The sequence below is a fragment of the Rousettus aegyptiacus genome, unplaced genomic scaffold (genome assembly GCF_014176215.1).
Source record: "Rousettus aegyptiacus isolate mRouAeg1 unplaced genomic scaffold, mRouAeg1.p scaffold_m13_p_5, whole genome shotgun sequence".
In the NCBI taxonomy this organism is placed as follows: domain Eukaryota; kingdom Metazoa; phylum Chordata; class Mammalia; order Chiroptera; family Pteropodidae; genus Rousettus; species Rousettus aegyptiacus.
This window is the reverse complement of record NW_023416308.1, coordinates 18,741,965-18,758,883: the sequence shown is the minus strand read 5'-3', so window position 1 is coordinate 18,758,883 and position 16,919 is coordinate 18,741,965. Positions and strand designations below refer to the sequence as shown.

The 16,919-nt window shown below is 49.9% G+C and overlaps 2 long non-coding RNA genes across 2 annotated transcripts; one reads left to right on the top strand and one right to left on the bottom strand.

The window, feature by feature from the left end:
- Positions 1-217: 217 nt before the first annotated feature.
- LOC118603011 lies at positions 218-9,292 on the top strand. Its single transcript, XR_004951104.1, has 3 exons — positions 218-747; positions 4,125-4,290; positions 9,270-9,292. It is a non-coding gene; the product is annotated as an uncharacterized LOC118603011 (long non-coding RNA).
- A 3,018-nt stretch (positions 9,293-12,310) lies between these two features.
- LOC118602896 lies at positions 12,311-15,167 on the bottom strand. Its single transcript, XR_004950962.1, has 3 exons — positions 14,980-15,167; positions 13,742-13,900; positions 12,311-12,637 (listed from the first exon to the last, which is right to left on the bottom strand). It is a non-coding gene; the product is annotated as an uncharacterized LOC118602896 (long non-coding RNA).
- Positions 15,168-16,919: the final 1,752 nt, after the last annotated feature.

Below are 16,919 nucleotides of genomic sequence, written 5' to 3'. Positions count from 1 at the left end.
GCCAGTCAGTGGTACTTTGTTATGGCAGCCCTAGCAAACCAATGTAATTATTGACCCCAGTTTACAGATGGGGAAACAAAGCTCTAAGAGCTAGTACCTCACCAGGTTCCACAGTTATCAAGCAATGGCGTAGGCCTAGATTCTTCCTATCTCCAGGACGGGGGAGGCGGAGGTGACCCCGTGTGCTAGGCCTGAATGCAGCCAGAGTAAACCAGCAGTGGCTACTCAGAACCCCAGACTACATCCAAGGCAGACATTGCCAATCCATCTCTGCACTTTCTCCCCCAGCCCAGATGTGGCCTGAGTCTCATCCTCCAACCTGATGGTCCCACGGGGGTCAGTAATAGCCGGAGAAAGAGTTCTTGGACACAACTCAGAGGAGTCCAATTACGTCGCCCTTTGGGAGAATTTTCCAGGTTCCGTGAGGCTTAGTATGATGCATATACTCCCCCAGGAGGTCCTTATGGTTAACTTATTAGCACCATTGTCATATGGCATCTGGGACATAAGCCAGGACTCCATGTAGAGACTTATCCAAGGGGCAGAACTGCACCTACAAAGAGGGAAATTACTGACAAATGATATCTTCAAAAGAAACCCTCCTCCCCGCACAGCCCCTAACTCCTGGGTCAGAAAAGTTAAGCAAAACCCCCAGGGATCCCCAGTCTGCCCACTGGAATCACCCAGGAGATGAAAACAATTACCTGAGCCGGCCCCACCTCCAAAGAGTCTGATGAGATTGCCTGGGTGAGTGTGGGGGCCGGAGGGAGGGAGGACGGGGCGGCGTAGGGGAGTGGTGCTCAGATATAGGTATTTCTTGAAAGCTCCCCGGAGATTTTCTCAGAGCCTGAGAACTGCATCTATAAACTGCAGGGCCCACCAGTATCTGGGTATGTGCAAGGGGTCCTGGCTTTGAGGGTTGCCATAGGCGCCCTGTAAGCTTCTCAATGGAACACGCTAGTCGTTACCTCAAGGCCTTTGCACAGGCCATTCCCTTGGCTGCCACACTTTGCAGGCTCCGCATCTTTTTTCAGACCTCGACTTGAGCACCACGTCCTCCGTACTCCGGGCTGCCTTCCTCTGATTACCCTGCCTCCTTTACTCTTCCCTATCACTGTTCCCGCTCACTGTTCCCTATTTAGACCTCTTATAATGTTTCCCAAGTTTGTATTCATTGCTGTTTTCTTGGCTCACTGTGTCCCCCCACCACACACACTAAACTGCGAACCCACACGAGCTGCGACTGTGCTATGCAGGTCATCACAGGGCCGCAGTGCTGAGCAAGAGTGCCCAGCACATAGTAGGTGCTCAGCGAATATATAGTGAATGAATTTAATGACAAAAAAAAACAATTTTTGTCTCTAAGCCTCACTTTGCTGTGAGGATTAAACAAGTCGATTTCTCTGAAGAGCTTGGAAAATTCTCTCTCATGTTAATTCGATGAGCTGGTGTGTAGATCAAAATGCCTAGCACAAGGCCTGACCTAGAATAGGCCTGGCGAACAATTACTATTATTATCATTGTCACCGTCGTGGTTTCTACGCTGCACAGAATGCAGAGTAAGCACGTAATTAAATCGTGAACCGCGGAGGTAATGTAGCTTTGGACTGGCCACAGGGAGGATATGGAGGATACGGCCATGGGAGGTGGTCTCTGAGCTGGTCTAATGCGGGGAGAACAGCATGGCACAGAGAGGCAAGGGCACTGGCCCAAGATCACCCGGCAAGTGTGGGGCAGGTCCAGGACCACAGGCCAGAACTCTGGGCTTGGCCCTCCTCTCCCATCAGGGTGCCTTCGGCAGATCTCTTTCCTTCCAGGTCATGGGCCTGCGGTCTCAGGTAAGGTCACAGAGGTCAGGCTCACTCCCGCCCCCAGACTCAGACCCCACGTCTGCTCCCTGCTGATCTGGGTGGCCACTTGGTGGCACTGTGGAGTCGCCACCGACTGGCAGCCACCCTGGGAGCCACGGTCCAGTCAGCTCGGAGAGGGAAGACCTGGGGTGAAAGGGTGCTCTGTGCTGATCTCATTCTAGATGAGAAAACTGGAGCCCAGAGAGGGGCGGGCACGCCTCGCCAAAGTTACGCAGCTAGTGCGAGAAGGAGGAAAACAAAGTAAGCCTCTAACTGAACACCTACTATGTGCCAAGTTTGCAATTACTCCATCCAGCTCTTGTAACCACCTGGCGACATGAGAAATAGTCTCTCCATTTTCCAAAAGAGGACGCCGAGTCACAGAGAGCTTAAGTGGACATACGGGAGCGATGATTATGATAATAACAGTCGTCGATAATGTTTACTGAGTGTGACCTATGTAAACAGTATTGGTGCATCGGGCCAGTCCCACCACCATTCCAAGGCTTATACACCAGTATCAACCCATTTTACAGAGATGAAAACTGAGGATCAGAGAGAAGAAGCTTTTTGCAGAGGTCACACAGCCAGAGAATGTCTGTTGCCAGGATATGTTCCTGCCCAGGGAAAATTTAGCTGATTTCTGATCTCTCTCCCCAGGATTCCCCCGACCAGACCTGGCTTCAGTTGACCTAGGAAGACCCCTTCCCTTCCCAAAACAAACAGCTAACTGGATGGGGCTGAGTCAGGGGTCTGGGATCCGCTGGAATTCGTGGTGAAGTGGCCCCTGCACCTCTCCAAAAGGCCCAGTGCGGCTGCATGTCCTGAAATGGTCTCCAAAGCCCCTTGAAGGAAGAGGATGTAGGGGAGAGGCAAGGACGGAGCCCGAAGAGAGGGACTACAGAGGAAAAACAACAGAAAGATAATGAAGTCGAGAGAAAAGAGAGCATAAAGGCAGCAGCAGAAAGACACGCAGAGAGGAAAACAAATTAAAATGAAACAAAGAGGCACCAACAGAGACAGAAAGACAAGGAAAATGAAAGGTGGTTATGAAGAGAGAGACAGACAGAAGGGGAGAAAGAGTAAGAGACAGAGACAAGGAGAGACAGGAAATCGTGGGGACATACAGGGACAAAGGGACAAGGAGTCCGAGAGAGAGAGAGAGAGAGAGAGAGAGACAGACAGACAGACAGACAGACAGAGACACTGAGAGAGATATGTTGGAGATGGAGACTCAGCCAGAGTGAGACAGTCACCAATAGGACAACTAGAGTAATTTCTCAGGGGACAAGGACCAGGAGATCAGGCAGAGAGAAGCCACAAAAAAGGAAAGGCTAGAAGAAGCTGAGAAGAGGAGGGAAAAATAATCACAGAAGCAAAGAAGAAGGTGAGGTTATAAAGAGAGCAGAGGTGGGGAAGACTGGAGCAGAGGAGGGGAGGGAAGGAGACCAGACGGTCAGAAGATGGGGGCCGGGGCTGGTCACGGTAGCCATGGCGTTAGGGGGCCTCCCACCCTGAAGACCCCACCTGGCCCCTGGACACTGGGTAGCCAGGGCCCTCCATCCACCACCTGCCCCTATCCCCCAGAGTCCTCCCCTCACAGGAGGGGCCTGGCCAGGATCCAGGAGAGCAAAGGCCAGGAGGGTGGCCTCCCTGGAGCGCTCAGGCTGGCATCTTCCACTTCTGCCCACTCGGCAAGCCCCAAGCACGTCGTTTGCATAAAGCAATATTCCTAGGGGGGATGCTAATGCGCCCTGCTATTTTTGCCTCTCCTGGATTGTGGTTTGCATACATTTGCATACCCTGGGAGAATTAAGCTGGGATCATGTAAATGAGCCCACCAGAGGGGAGCTCCTGGCTCCGTGCCTCCCAGCAGGCCGTGCAGGCCCCCAGCCTTCCACTGGGGGTGTCCTGGACAGGACCCATTGACACAGAAGGATACGCTGTATACATCTTCCATCCAGAGGCCATCATCCACCCACATTTGGAGTAGCCGGAAGAAGCTTTGTAAGCTAAGCCTGTCACATCCTTTAAACCTTTCATGGCTTCTGGAATCTTCAAATAAAGGCCAACCCCCTACTGGAGCCACAAGCGTTAACCACTCTGGCCCCCTTAAGCTACACGGTCTCTCCCTTTAAACACATGGAACTTGTTTTTTCCTCAGGGCTGACCCTCACCAGGCTTCTGCTCACCACAGGGCCTTTGCACACACTGTCTTCACTGGTTGCAATGCTTTTCTCTCCCCCTCTTCATTACATGTGATTCATTTTTCAGATTCCAGGTAGAGTACCACTTCCTCAGGGAAGCCCTCCTGTCATCTGCAACCTCATCCTCCCAGCAGACAGTCTCCGCTCCCCGCAGACTAACCCTTGGGAGGCTGGAACTTTTACGGAGCAGTGCCTTAGTTAATCCCTGTCTCCTCTCTGAGACCTTGAGAACCGTAAGTATAGGGACCTGCAAATGCATTCTCTAAGCTGGAGTTTTCAGGGGCCTAGTCTCCACCGAACTCAGGTGGTACGGGTCTTTTCAAAAAATGTATGAATTGAGCAACCTACTACGACTCTTCGACATCTCTACTTGGGAGGTGTGGAGATTAGCCGCATGTTACAGATGAGAAAACAAAGACTTAGAGATGGAAAGCCATGGGGCTGAGGTCACATAGCAAGCACATGACAGAGCTGGGAGTCCAACACAGACCTGCGTGAACTCAGAGCCACCAGCCCCACCCTGGCACATTTTCCATTGGCCCCCACTCTAGGTGACACCCAGCTCACACCCAAGTGGTGAGTACATCCCTTGCCTCATGGGATGATTGTATAAATATGCAGGTGCAGATTCATGCAGTGATGAGTTCAACAGAGTTCACACCACCGTGGTCAGGCCCACTCACACCTCACACCTATGTGTGTGTCTTCATGCTGCATGCATGGGTGTGCCCGTATCGGCCCACATGTATTCATGGGTAGACACACCCGGGGATGCACAGTCTTTCACTCAGTCATTCAACGAATGCTTCATGCAGGCCCACTGTGCACTGAGCACTGGGCCAGGAACTAGGGGAGTTGTGAGAATTGACCGGGTCTTATGAGCCGGGCACATACCTGCATCCCACACACATTCAAATATTTACTCACAAGTCTGCATGCTCTGCTGGCACAAGTGTAGAAGGTCCATAGGGTGTGAATATAGGGAGGTAAGCCATTGCACACATGAAACATGGATGTTTCCTGCATGCCCACACATAGGGGGCTGCCCTGGGGCAGAGGTCATCTGCTCCAGCACCCTCAGTGCTCAAAAGGGAAGTGGAGGGGACAAGTGACTTGCCCCAGGTCACTCAGTAAAGTCATTGCAGAAACCTGAGATAGACCAAGCAAGAGAGACCACAAGGCTGAAAAACATGAAGCTAACTCAGACAGGCCAGGACTCCGATGGCCCCTGCACTCACAGGACGGCAGGAGACTTGGCTAGTCACTCCCTTCCTGAGCCTAATTTCTACCTTCTGCAAATTGCAATTGAGAGTAGTAGAAAATTTCTTCTTCAAGAGGCTGTGAGCATCAGATGCTTCTACTGTGCCTGGCACATAATGAGCACTCAATAACAGATGGCTGTCCTATTGTTGTTATTATTATTATTTACTTTAGTTTGGGCTTCAGGACTCTCGGTCCTGTGCTCTTCGAGCTGCCCCATTGCACCGCCCCAGAAGCTGGATACACCCATGCCTCCTCCTCCTTCTGACGTTAGTACCCAGCCAGCCACGCAGAGAGTGAGGCTGAGAACGTCTTTAGTTCTCAGACCAGCTGAGTCACACTTGTCCGAGAAATGAAGTGCTTTCCTCCAGAAAGTTCAAGGCTTCTTTTGCTCAACAAACCAATACTTATTTAATTATTAAGAGTCATTTATCTGCCACAGAAGGAATCAGCCTGGTTGGGATTTGCAGAGGGGCTGGTGTACGCCGGGGTGTCCGCGGTGGGGAGATGGAGACTAAGGGAGTGGAAGTGGCAATCATGGACAGGAAGGCAGGTCAGGCAATGCTTCCCCAGCCTGCTGTGTCCGGGCGCTGCCATCAGACTTTGGGATATCGTGAAAAATAGAGAAAATTTCTTCCCTGCCTCAACCATCTCTTTGAGGACAGTCCCCTTCATCCCCATACATGCCAGCATCCTTTGGAGGATGAGGGTGATGGCAGAGGTAACACTGATAGTTCTTAAGGGACCCATCAGTGCAATATCCCTGACTCAGGGCTGTATGCATACTGAGACAGTTATGTGAGAACAGAAAAATTCTTCACCATGACGCTGACAAGGGGAAGAAGTCTGGCTCTTGGCAGAGATGGCCACTGCCACTGAGGCATCCGGGATGGATAGGGCAGGAAGAGGCGTGGGGAAGCAGCTGGGGCGGAAGGAAACCCCCAGTGGTCCAGCCCATGCAAGAGTAGGGAGCACCTCCCTGCTTTCCTCCTTGCCAAGAGAGACTCCTGAGACTGCCTGTCAGGAGAGGAGTTTTTGCAGGATACCCTGTTCTTGCTAAGGAGTGAGGTCTCCCCCTGGTAGTCCTGGCTCTACATCTCCAGAGCCCCCACATACTAAACCTAAAGAATCAAAAGATCTTCTGTGGAATTGCAGAAGGGAGTCCAGCCTCCAAGCTCCCCATCAGAGAGCCAAGTGGGTATAAATGCCAGTTCTGGATTGGACACACCGGGATTGCAGTCCTGATTCTGCTCTTGCAAGCTGAATGCTGCTCAGAACCTCAGAAACTCAGTTTTTTCATCTGAGAAATGGAGACAGTACTCAGACTTACTTCATTCACAGGGCTATGGTAAGGGTTAAGTGAAACAGTATAAGGGGCACACTCGGCACATAGTAAGTGCTCAATAAATGCGCCTTCTTTATTATGGCAATTTTTCATTAAGTCTTAGGTTTCCACTGAGTTTATCACCATCTATCTACCTGCATGACCTCGAGCAAGTTCTTACTCTGCTCTTGGCCTCAGTTCCCCTACTTAAAAAGCCACGGGGATATCCCAAATAACCTCCTAGGACTCTGGCTGCTTTAGCTTTTCTGATCACGAGTTCTGTCTTTTGAACTTTGTGTTTCTCTGCAGCCACAATGGGAGTCACCCATTTCTAGGAGCATCAGCCTGAAGGGTCAAAAAGTTAACTTAAAAATTTAATTCCCAAAGTAGGTAGAGTTCACACTGATCCCCCATGAAATCTACCTCCCCACTGCACCTATGACTCCCCTCCAAAAGGGCCTTTGACAGTAATAGTGGCCACTGACACAGCTCCTACTATGTGCAGACCCTGCTCTACTTATAACCCATGAGATACAACTACCACCTCCACTTTTTATGTATGAGAAAACTAAGGCACAGAGAGGTTAAGCAACTGGCCCATAATCACACAGCCTGAAAGTGGCCCAGCTGGGATTTGAACCCAGGTCATCGGCCTCTCAACTCCAATGCCCCTCAACACAAAAATGCAACAAATGGTAGAATTGGCAGGTAATGTTTGGGTGAGCAGAGGCTTCCGGAGACATAGACATTGCCCTGTTCTCAGGGTGTTCCCTAGACTAGTCTCATGAAACCATGTTAGGAGGCCTGTCGACCCAGGCGAGGCAAGACCACCTCCTTCCAGCCTGTTGGTTTAAAGAAGACATTCAATTATTTCAGCTGCGATGTCTGCATGTGCTCTAATGAGTTGAAAAGAAAGAATAAGGAACCAGCATCACATCCGGTTGGAGACAATTACGGGAATATCATTTTTAAGGAAATAAGCCGGTGGCATTGGCAGCCAGCATCAGCAAATGAGAAAGGGAACAGCAGTCTGCTCTGATCATGTCATCTGCACTTTGCAGAGGTGACCTAGACCAGGAATCATGGCTGGGTTGGGTGACCAGCAACCCCACAGCTGACATACTCCTTGCCCAGGGGCTTCGGGGAGCTGTTCTAATGGGAATTTGGGGGTAGATTATGGGAGGGGCTGCTTGTTTCCTCTAGGCAGGACAAAGGGCATATTTCAGGCCTTCCTAGACTATGGATATGACCTAGGTGGTCCCAGAACCTTCATCTCACAATAGTGTAGGCATTATTTATTGAACATCTAGCATGCACCATGAAGATACAGCCTGAAAATGTGTTCCAGGCAGAAAGAGTGTTGCGCGCAAAGGTCCTGAGGCAGGAACAGGCTTAGCATGTTTGAGGCCATGTGGGAAGTTCAGCCTGGCTGGAGCAAGGATGCTCAGGAAAAGATAGCACCTGATGAGGCCTTCTAAAAACTGTGAATGAGCCATCGGCCTTTCTCTAGCATTTCCTCTGTGTCGGGTCTCAGACACCATCTGCTCTGTTCGGAAGGCACTGAGATAGGCCGCAGATCACAGAAAAGTAGTCTGAAGGTCAGAGAAGGGAAGTCATTGCCAAGGTCTCAAAAGTAATACATGCAGAATTGGATTCCTTTTCTGACATGACTGTTCCATGAGCCCAAACCCACATTCCCCAGACCTTAAAAGACTATCTGATTCACCTTGTTCATTGCTCATAATGGGAAAACTGAGCCTGGAGTGAGGAGGCAAGGTGCACATGACCACGCTGAGAATTTGATATGAACGTATCCCTGTGCCGGCTTCCACAAGTGCCATTTCGACCCACCCACAACAAACGGATACCACCGTAGGGACGTACTATGACAGAACCCACATGCTGGTTTACTAAGAGCTAATGGGCAGTATCCCTTTGTTTGACATTCACTACCCTAGAGCTATGCCAAAACTGTGTTGGGTACACACACCCTCTGGGATGCCCTTTGAAAATCCATGGCTCCAATCACTTGTGTATATAAAATGCTGCGTACTTTACCCCCTTGGGGAGTCACAGTGTGCATGAATCATACAAAGGCTTTGCTAAGTCCTGCTGCAAAAGAACCTGCTTCTATTCCCTTAGCCCAGCCTTTCCAAAAGTCATTTGAGCATGAAATCCTTACAAACATGACCAGCATGGGGGATATTCCAGAAGTGGTAACAGGAAATACTGGTCTTGGTAACTAAGAGAAGCTAGGATAGTCCTTCTGATCCTGGAGAAAGGAATTCTGAATGCATTTTGGAGGAGGAGTGAGATGAGAAAGCGATAGAGAACTATTTAAAGAACCAGGGGGCTATTTTATGCAAAGAAAAGAAGTTCCCAAATGGGGCATGGGGGCAGCCTTCGAATCTCTGGGAGGCTCCCAAGATGTTCAGTGGGGAGAGCTTCTCTCTAGTTTCAGAGTGGAGCTATGACCAGTAAGTAGATGTTAGTATAGGAGGAGTCACAGCTTGCACTGGAGACTGGCTCTGGATAGGAAGTAAGTTCCCCGTCATCAGAAGTATGCAAGTGAGAAATTGGAAGATTATCATACTAGAGCTGCTAAAGAATAAATTCCTCTTATAACAGGGTGAAGAAATGCAACTCCAGCCCAAGCCAAGCTAAATTCTCCTCTCCTCTCCAGACCGGGCAGAAAGAAGCCAGGCATGTCACATCCATCTGACATTAGGAAAATTCTTATAAATAAAATAGTTCCTATAAAAGCTGTATGAGCTCTCTACAGTCCATCTCATCTCAACAGTAATAAAACCAAGCCCGTAACTCCAGCGTCGTCTTCCATCTACAAGAGGAAACGCTTATTTTAAGAAGTATAAAAAGAAAAGTAATTTACAGTCTATTAACATTTTAAAAAGTGTGTTAGCAAGAAGGGGGAATATATTACTGGCTCGATGAGGGATCCAGAGAGATGCAGAAAGTGGAATCCTATAAATTTCCCTCGGTCTCCATTTTAACCTGGATTACCACAAATTCATCCTGAACCGCCTAACAGCCGTTTGCTCATTTTTGCCCCTTTCCCGAAGAAGAAGGCTTTATCAAGGATGGGTAGCTAAGAAGGGGGCAGTGACGTGGGTCCGAGAGGCAGCGTTGTAGGCATGACAGAGCCTGGATTCTGAAATCAGATCTGGGTTCTCATCCTGGCTTGGTCTCCAGGCTGCTCAACTTCTGAGACCCTCAGGCAGCTGTCTCATCAATAGACAAAGTAATTCCCAGTGTCCTCTTGTTTTATAAAGTGTTGGCTATCAAGCGAGACTTGGGAGGTGGCTGGAGGGGTGTCAGTGACCCCATCAGGTGCCCAGTGCATTGAAGGTCCTCACCTAGCCTCTCCTGGCCCAATGAAACGCACCCCCCATCTGCCTTCCCAGAACTGAGCTAGGCCCTGGGTCGGGGAGCGGAGTAGGGTGGGGATGGGTTTCAAACTACAAATCAAGGGAAATACATGGAAACAATTAGAGAAAGATGGACTTGAAGAAAAACAAACTGTCCCCTCCCAGGAACGCAGCCACACAGGACTAGTCAGAGGGAGGAACTGGGGTCAGTAATGGGGGAGACGCCAGGCAGTTGTACAGGGGGCACCCCAGGAGGTGGGTACATTCCATGTGGTTGTCACTCTGGGGCTTGGGCAAAGGCTGGGACCTGATTCAGTACTTCTTCTACCACGACATCACGAACAAACCCCTCTCCTTCCAGTGCACACCACCACCACCCCCACACACACACCTCATAATTTATACGCACACACAGACACAGGCCAACACAATCTCACATGTATGCACACATGCGCTGATCCCTTATGCACACATGGAAAACTCAATCACACACACGTATGCATACACACCTATACCGTCCACATACACACACCTCAACACAATCACACATGTGGCACATGTATATCCATCCTTTATATACATTGCCTAACATAATCATGCGTGTGCATACATATCCCACGCATGTTCACGTGTTCATTTCAACCTAATTGCCATGTGCACGCACACATACATGTGTGCATACTTAACGTACACACCCACATGAATGTACACTCCCAGTCATTCATGTTTACGCACCTGCGTGCATGCACAGTCAATACACTCACATCCTAACATATGTTCCACACACAGCCGCACACCCAGCATATACAACCACGAAACACATGCACGTGCACACACACCCACAGTTACCTTCCCATCCTCCGCTGGCCAGTACGACACATTCGTAATTGCCGCATGCACACGTATTCTCCCAGGAAAGCGTCCATGGGGCGCAAGTGTGGGGTGTCGGGCTGCTGGACAGACCGCGTCTCATATCTCGGCTGCCTCCCTGCCTTGGCCTGTGTTTGTGCAGCTGCTCTCTCTCCCCAAAGAGTGGGGAGAGGGCAGGAAGAGCAACACTGGGGAGGGGGCAGGCCACTGTGGCCCTAATCAAGAATTTCACACTCCCAACGGAACCAGAGCCCCCATATCCAGCTGGGTGAAAGCCCAAAGCTGGCTTTGTTCACAGGCTGCTGGGGACCTCAGGGGCCCCACTCCGGAACCGTGCCCCCTCCCGGCTCACAGCATCAGGCTCCAAACTCACTTTGGAGGCCTTTTCAGTGCTTGGGTCCTACTTGCCCCAGCTGGTTGCCCAGCCACGGGCCAGTGGGCACCAAATGGGCCTCAAAGACCCCTCCCCCCACCATCCGTTCCCAGGTGTTATCAGTGGGAAGTATGGGAGGGATGACGGGCCCCAGACACTTCAGCCTCCTCACACGCGAGTTCCTACTGAGGCTGCACACATATGACTTTAAGATTTGAATCTCGAGACTCCTATTCTCAGAACTATATACCACCTCTCCACTCCCATTGTTCTAGCCCACCACCATCCTCAAAAATGCCACCTGGTCTCACCTCTTGGCCTTTGCCCAAGCTCTTCCCCCGATGACCCAGCTCAAATGCTTTTCCACTCTTAGCATGGATAACTCTTACCCATTACCTTTCAAGTCTAATGCAGATGGCTCCTCCTCCAGGAAGCCCTCCCTGACTCCCTCTCTCCCTCTCCCTCTGTGCCCCCAGGCCCTCTCGCTGTTTGCTCTTCCTCCTTCTTGTCCCTCTCTCACAGTGCTGTCAAATTCTTGCTTCACCATGAGATGCCAGGGAAGGACTGAGCTTCCATCGCTGTGGCAACCTCCAGACTGGCACAAAGCCCGGCAAGTGTAGATCTTCGCCGAAGGAAGGAAGGATTACCTAGCAGAGCTGCGGTGAAGTTCACCTTCACTGTCTCACATCCACAAGCCGGGTAGAATGAATTAGGTTCCCGATCTTCATTTAAGAGTTAAATAATACCACACATATATTACAAAAGTTAGGTAAATTTCCCCTTCCCTCCTGTCATTACCTAGAAAGCTGCCAACTTCTAGATTGTAATTATGTACATGAATAATGAAATTAGCATATCTATCAGCTCACTCCCTGCTCATTACATACCTGGAAGAGCCATGTGTTCTGATTCCAAATCACCTACCTCTGGAGGCTCACTGGGCTCTGGAACAGACCCTGGGTAGGAGCTGTGCACCCACCCCCGTGCACGCCCTTGGCCTCGGGGTCTCTGTTAGCCCCTATAGGCCGTGGTAGGTGGAGAGTTCATGTCTGATCAGCTTGTAATCACATCTGATGGTTGGGTGGGAGCCATTCATTTAACCCACTAGGGCAGGAGAATGGGGCTGTGGGCTGCTGGTGCTGGGAGGAGGATCTGAGTCCTGGGTTCACGCCACACTGCTGGGGCCCTGTGGATGGGCCTCTTCTCCTGCCTGTGATGTGGGGACGGCAACGACGTCTGCTCTGTCGAGGACTGCGGGTAAGCAGGATGTGCTGGTAAAAGCAGTAGCTAGATGCAAACGGGCATGGGTCCAAGTGCTGGCTTTACCACTCATCTGCTACATGACTTCTGAGGCTCAGTTTCCCCTTCTGTGGAGTGCGAATAACAGGACAAACGTAAGGATCCAATGACATTTCATTGTGCCCAGCACATAATAAGCTCTCAATAAATGCAAGTAATTTTTATTGTCATTATCGAGATTGGTGTTTGCTCCAGGTCTGAGATGAGCTCACTCTCTTTAGGGATTAAATACTTGTGTCCCCCCAAAATTTAGGTTAAAGCCCTACCCCACCCATAGTATTAGGAGGTGGGATCTTTGGGAGGTAATTAGGATTAGATGAAGTCATGAGGGTAGAGTCCTTATAAATGCGATTGCTGTCCTTTTAAGAGTCAGGAGAAAGCTGGCTTCCTCTCTTTTGACTCTCTGCCATATGAAGACACAATGAGAAGCTGGCGGTCTGCGACCTCACCAGAACCTGGCTGTGTTGGCATCCTGGTTCTTGGACTGTCAGCCTCCAGAACCGTTAAGAAATAAATTTCTGCTTATAAGCCACACAGTTGGTATTTCGTTAAAGCAACCCGAGCTGACGGAGACACTCTCCTAGCAGAAAATTGAGTCAAGAAATAGGACCAAAATAAAACCAGAAAGTCAGTACTCAGGTTTGCCTTGCCTCTCTACTGGGTATCACCAGCTTTGGGGGCCTCCTGGAATTCTGTCTGAGGCCAAACTACTTTTTCACATGGAGACGGAGCCATGACCAGGTGGACCAATAAGGCCTTGCCCAGCCTGAGGCTGCCTGCAGATATGTGGTGTTCACTTGCTCAGGCGAACTCACTCATTCATACTTTTATCCAGGGCTCACTATGTGCAATGCGGGAGGCAATGGGGAGCCAGTGAATGTTTATGAGCAGGGGAGGGCTGAATTCACAGTCAGGCTTTGCAAACTGTAAAGTGCTTTGCAAACTGTAAATGTCAGGTTGCTCTTTGTCAAAACTCCCCTAACTCCAAAGAGAAGGGCTCAAGACCTCAGCTGGTGCCACTCTTGTACCTTGACTTTGCCTCCCCAATACTGCAGGGCTGGCTGGCTGGCTTTTCCCCAATCCCGCTACCCTCCAAAGGGCTGAGCACCTTCACAAGCATCGCTGTCGTCTCCTGGGGAACTGAGATGGCAAGGCCACCTCCTGCCACTCACCATTTAGAGCTTTGCCACACGAGCTGAGCTTCTTTGCCCCGTGATTCTGATTGGGGCCACACTGTTGCCCATTCCACAGACTGGAGATGAGAAGGTCAGTCCCAGGGTTATGGAGAGAGTCACTGGACACATTCAGCTGAGACCCACGAGGCTGGGTGTCTCCAGAAGAAGAGGCTACACATTACTCGTATTCGTACAGCCACCTCCCCACTGTACTCCCCTTGACCCATGCAGGACACCCCCTGTGTAGGTAGATGCATCTTGATCATAGTAATAATAATAGGAGCCAACAAACCGAACGCTAACTACACGCTCTATATACTTTGCATATATTCCCTCATTTAATCTTTGCAAAGCACTTACCACAGTGCTTGGCACATAGTAAGAGCTCAATACATGTTTGTCGAACATATGAGTGAATTCATTAAACAATAACATCAACAACAAAAGCAAATCTCTTGGCTTCAGCCCAGTGCTGGGAGTCAGACAGACCTGGGATCCCGTTCTTGCTCTGCCACTTATGAACCGTGTGAGCTTGGCCACATTGCATCTCTTCTCTGAGACTTTAGCTTTCCCATCTGTAAAGTGGGCCTGATGATATCTGCACATCGGGCTGATGTGAGAATTAAATGAAGCATACAAAGTGCTCAGCACAACGCCTGGGTCAGCCCAGAGTGCAGACAAAAGGTTTTCGTTATTGTTATTGTTGTTGTGGGTGAGGTCGTCATTTCCATCTGTTCACTCAGCTTGCAGTCATCGGTCAGGAAGCTAGAGACCAGAGGTCACACATGCGTGGTCTGGAGGCCTCATCCGGCTCCCAGATGTGTTTTGTTTGGCTAACACAGTGATTCTTCAATTTTTTTTTAAATTGAATTAGTTGCCAACATTTAAAGATCTGGAGATTTCACATAAAATACAGATTCTGTGTCTTTCTTAGAACGTCAGAAATTTAGGCCATATCAAATTCACGTTCACTTAGAGCCAAAGCTGTCTGGAGCTGAGAAGCATCTGCCCCGCTAGACGAGGCGTGAGCTCCCCCGGCTGCCCCAGCCCCAGCCCCAGCCCCACCCCTCTGTATTGCCTCACTCCTGGCCAGTTTCGCTCATTTAGGTAGTTTGCCTGCCCCGGGAGGATTCGTGTGTGAAAACCCTGCTTTAGAGTTTCTCCTCTGTGAGATCAACCAAGAGAGATCCAAGTGACAGTCAACCAAAAGCAGTTCAACAAGAAAAATCACTCACAGCTCACGGTGGTTACATGGACCCTTCTCCCAACTTCACAGCCATCTCATGAAAGTTCCATCACCCCTCTGGATGCCGAAAGCCACCGTCCCACCCATGCCCGCTTGAGGAGCCCACAGAGCACCCCCTGCATGGCCCCAGCCCCTCCAAGAAGGAGGAGGGTGACCAGAGAAAATGGCTCCCATCTGACCAGGCCGGGCCACAGCGTCTTGACTCTAATTGGGGATGCAATAATTAGATGATGGCAGAGTGTACCCAGGGCTCAGCTTTCAGCCTGAGGTCCCACCGACAACCATCCCATTTGGAAAGTTCGCCTGACATTCCTGAGCTGGGCTGCCTTGCCAAAGAAAACTCAAGCGAGGCTTGTCTTGGCACCGACTCAACACCCAGCCTCAGCAGGAAAACCAAAAACATTTACACAGCTGGGGCTACGACGCCCGCTTCCCTCAAGAGTTTGTCAGGGCTCGGACGGCTCGGCCGACTGGGGGGCACCTCTGAAGGGGCCTGTGTTCCTGAGCACAGCCAGGCCTGGCCGGCCAGACAGAAAACACTGTGGCCATCCCCGAGAGGCAGAGAGAAGGCGCTGGAAAATAAGAGCTGCTCAGGGACTGGGGGCTGGGGTTAGGTCCACCCGCTGATTGCTGCTCCTGACTCCGACCACATCTGCACAGGTCATCCTGGCCAGCCTGCCACCCTACCTGTGCGCGCTGGCCAATAAAATAATCCCAAGAAACAGCTAATGGGATGCTGGGCGCCTGGGGCCCCCATGCTGACAGCTATGAGGGACGGCCTCTTCACCACTCTCTCTTTGCACTCAATCCCCCTGTCTCTTTTCCTGACTGCTTTTCCATGGGGTCCTCCAATGCTCTCCACATCTTCTTCCCTGCCAGGTATGCTCGGTGAGGCCCTTCTGGCCTCCTGGTTCTGATGACCAAGTACTGTGGCGAAGAGGTCCTGGAGGGTGTGGTTAAAAAACAGGATCGATGAGCATGTTGGGGTCACTAAATCATGTTAAATCTCTCTAGACTCCCTCTGTTTCTCTCCGTTTCAGTCGTCCCTACCGCAGTCCAGGCCGCCATCATCTCGCGCCTCGGTGGCTACGGCAGCCTCCTCCCTAGCCTCCCAGCCTCCATTCCTGCCCCACGGCCCATTTCTGAGCCAAAGCCAGCACTACCTTTTTTGTACTCTTGGTTGTGAAATATAACTAACACACAGCAAAGCGTAGAGAAATCTAGTTTTGCACTATTCAGTGATTAATTATCAAGCAAACACCCCTGTAACCATCAGACAAGAAACAGAACCTCAGAAGCACCTACTTGCCCCTCCAACAGCTTACTCTCTCCCCTCCCCCCATGAGATTTCACTACTTTCCTGACTTTGGTGATCATTTCCTTGTGTTTTCTTTAGACCTGAGAACAACATGATTTAGTTTTACCTATTTCTAGATTTTATATAAACGAAATAATAATCGTAATAATATTAACCATGGCATTATTATTTTGTGTTTGGCTTCTTCCCTTCAACATTGCATGGTAAGATTCATTTATGTTGTTGTAAGGAGTTATAGCTCATTCATTTTTACTGTTGTATAATATTCCATAGTAAGACCATTTAAAGTTTTGAATATATTTTACCGTTGATGGATTTTGGATCGTTTCCAGTTTGGGGCTATTTTAAGACTATAAACAGTCATATATTTTGCTGATGAAATGCATGGCGCATAGTAAGTTTTACAGTCACAAACACACTCTGTGATCGAACAAATTTAAAGAAAGCCACGCTATACAAAACTAATATTATTTGTCTTCCTGTAGGACTTGTCAGAGCTTTTAATGTTTTAATGTGTTGATGTGCACTGTGACTCCCCACAAGCACCACCTCTGTGCCAGGCCCAAGGGATGCAAGGATGAATAAATATACCTTAGGGAATAAGTGAGGTG